At 41.6% G+C, this 3004-nt stretch overlaps 1 non-coding gene across 1 annotated transcript; it reads left to right on the forward strand.

Moving 5' to 3' along the window:
* Positions 1-2541: 2541 nt before the first annotated feature.
* LOC145013519 (small nucleolar RNA R71) lies at positions 2542-2648 on the forward strand. Its single transcript, XR_013665073.1, has one exon. It is a non-coding gene; the product is annotated as a small nucleolar RNA R71 (small nucleolar RNA).
* Positions 2649-3004: the final 356 nt, after the last annotated feature.

Raw genomic sequence — 3004 nt, forward strand, 5'->3', positions numbered from 1 at the left:
GTCTATGGATCTACTATATTCTCCCTGAACCTTATAACTCCTTCATCTTCTTCAAGCTTCAAGAACACACAAAGATTACTCAAAAATGGATCAGACACTCATAAAATGCTCTAGGGTTTTGTGGATTAGGGTTTGGGACTTGGAGGCAGTAAATGAGGCTGAGGGGTGGGCACTAAGATGCTTAAATAAGGTGCAAAACCCCGAAATTAGGGTTTCATCATGGCAGCCCAACTCGTCAAGTCAATGCCCTCAAATCGTTGAGTAGGTGGCTTAAGGTCCTGCATCCATTCTTGTAACGCCCCGATTCTTAGGTATGGGTTTAAATGAAGTTATTTGGTTTTGAGACCTACTCGACGAGTTTGTTGCCCTACTCGTCGAGTAGCAGTGAGGTGGGATCGCGTATTTAGTGGCCTACTCGCCGAGTCCATAAAGGGACTCGACAAGTAGGAGCTGGCAGATGAAACCCTATATCCTAGGGTTTTGTACCCTATTTAAGGAAGCATAAGCCTCCTTTCGCCTCTTTGCAGTCCATTGAGAGCTCAGAAAACCCTAACTCGTTGGTGCCTCATCCTTGTGTGTCTAAAGCTTTGGAGCGGGGATCTTTTGAGAAGAAGATATTGGAGGAAAAAAGGCTAGTGGCAAGGTGGTGTGGGAAATCAGGAATCTACCTCATATAGCATCATTTGGAGGTATCAAGTCATCCCCATTACTTCATTCTTCTTCTAGACCTCTTTTGGTTGAGATCTAGGGTTTTTATGGGTCGGTTGAGATGATAATGTGGGATATGAGCTAGATCTGAAGTGGTAACTTCAGATCTGGACCCTTCTTGGGTTCTAAAGTCATAAAGCCCCAAATGTGGATGTATATGAAGCCTCTTTGAAGTATGAAACCCCATTGTGAGCTTGGATTTGACATTTGGAGCCTTTGCAGCTATGAATGCACGTAAAGTTTGCAACTTTACGTGAAAATCATGCCTTAGAAGCTTGGATCTATAATTTGGAGCCACTGCATGGCTTAAAGAAGTCTGTATGGCTTAAGAACTGAAGGAACTCAACGAGTCGCAAGGTTGATTCGGCGAGTCTCATGAAGATAAGCCTGGACCCAACGAGTTGGATGAACAACTAGGCGAGTCTGATGAAGATTGTTGTAGACTTGACGAGTTGGATGAACAACTCGACGAGTCGGATGAGTTTCCCCAATTTATGTATGCGTGTGTAACCGTTGAGTTTCAAGAAGGAATACTCGACGAGTGGCCTTAGGGTTCAATCATAAACCAAAGGAACTCAACGAGTCACTCCGTGACTCGACGAGTAGTCGAGGGTACTCAGCGAATTAAGGTGAACATGGACTGTTGACCTTGACTGATGACTTTGATTTTGACCCGGGTTTGATTAGTTGACTGTTGGGGTACCTTGAAAGGTTGGGAACTTATGAGTATGATTAAGCTATGGTATCAGGTGGTGGAGCTTTTGACAATGATTCGAGGGTTGGAGTTCATCTACCGAGTCGACATCTGCAAGGTGAGTTAGCCTCACTATATTAATAGGGTCCAAGGCACCAAGGTCGGACCTTTAGTTGTTATTGTTATGGTATGCTACCTATGGTTATGATCTGTTAGATCAGAATCAAGATAGACAGTATGTTATGCTCTTATGATCCGTAGGGATTGGTATGATAGTGGCCTGCTAGGTCGATGCTCTAGTTATGAGAGATTGCTACGATTGATGATCAGTAAGATAGATATGTATGTGTTTATATATGCCAGTATATGCTAGTTATGTACACATGGTTATTTACTTGTTGTTTGGGTTGAGGTGGTCCTGCTTTGTGCTGAAGGTCAACACACCCTACAAGTGGCCCAGGTAGACTGTAGGCCCACATGGCGGTCCAGTTATGCCGAAGGCTCAGGACAGATTCAGATAGACTGTAGGCCCTACAGGGCGGTCCAATCATGTCGATGGCCTAGTATGCATGTTGTTGATTGTCTGTTATTGATATGGTATTATCAGTGTGGTATTGGTAATTTGGGGTAGCTCACTAAGACCTTGGGATTACAGTTTTAGTTTATCATTTCAGGTACTACAGGAGATCATGGCAAGGAGAAGGCATGACCGTACCGCTCCTCATCCTTTTGATCAAGTTATTGGGATTCTCTGATGAATAATTATTTGAAAACATTTTGTAAGCAAATACTTATTGGTTTTATCTATGAATAAAAAAGCTTAAATTTGGTGTAAAATTTTTGGATGTTACAATTCTAATTTCTACTCGACGAGTTTGGGGCTTCCAAATCGTTGAGTAGCTCTACAAAATTGAATAAATTACAATCAAATGCGTACTAGGAATCAGACGTTACACCCGATTCCCCTTGCTCCATCATTAAGAGGGTTGTGATATTCTTATGACTGCTTCAAAAAAATTTCAAATTATTATTTTATCTCAGTAGGATTGTTCCTAGCTAAAGGTCCTTGTGAGTCAAGGAGTTGCCTTTTCATGAATTTCACCCCATCATAAAAGATCGAAACCTCTTATTGCTCGTTTAAATCATTTTGGGGACAATTTTTTATTAAACCTTTATATCTCTCCTAAGCTTCGTATAAGGACTCCCTAATTTTTTGCTCAAAGTTTGCTATAGACTTCTTGAGTTTAGAAAATTTAGATGGTGTACAAAATTGTTGGAGGAATTATTCACACATATGTGCCCAAGTGGTGACTGAGCCTGGTGAAAGTGCCTTTAACCAGTCTTTAGATGCTCCTTCAAAAGTAACCGAAAGAATTCTTAACAAGACAGTATCTCGAGGAACATTAGGAATGTTGAAATAGCCAACTATATCATTGACTTCATCGAGGTGATTGTATGCATCTTCATGGTCTTTTCCAGAAAATGGAATACCCTTTAGTGCGGTAAGGATATGTCCCTTAAGCACGAAAGTAGCAGTAAAGGGAATTACGGTTTGCACAAGTGCAGGACCAGTGTCCCCTCGTATTCTTTTCTTGTAGGCCT

The sequence above is a fragment of the Lactuca saligna genome, chromosome 8, assembly GCF_052625555.1.
Source record: "Lactuca saligna cultivar CGN05327 chromosome 8, ASM5262555v1, whole genome shotgun sequence".
NCBI classification, from domain to species: domain Eukaryota; kingdom Viridiplantae; phylum Streptophyta; class Magnoliopsida; order Asterales; family Asteraceae; genus Lactuca; species Lactuca saligna.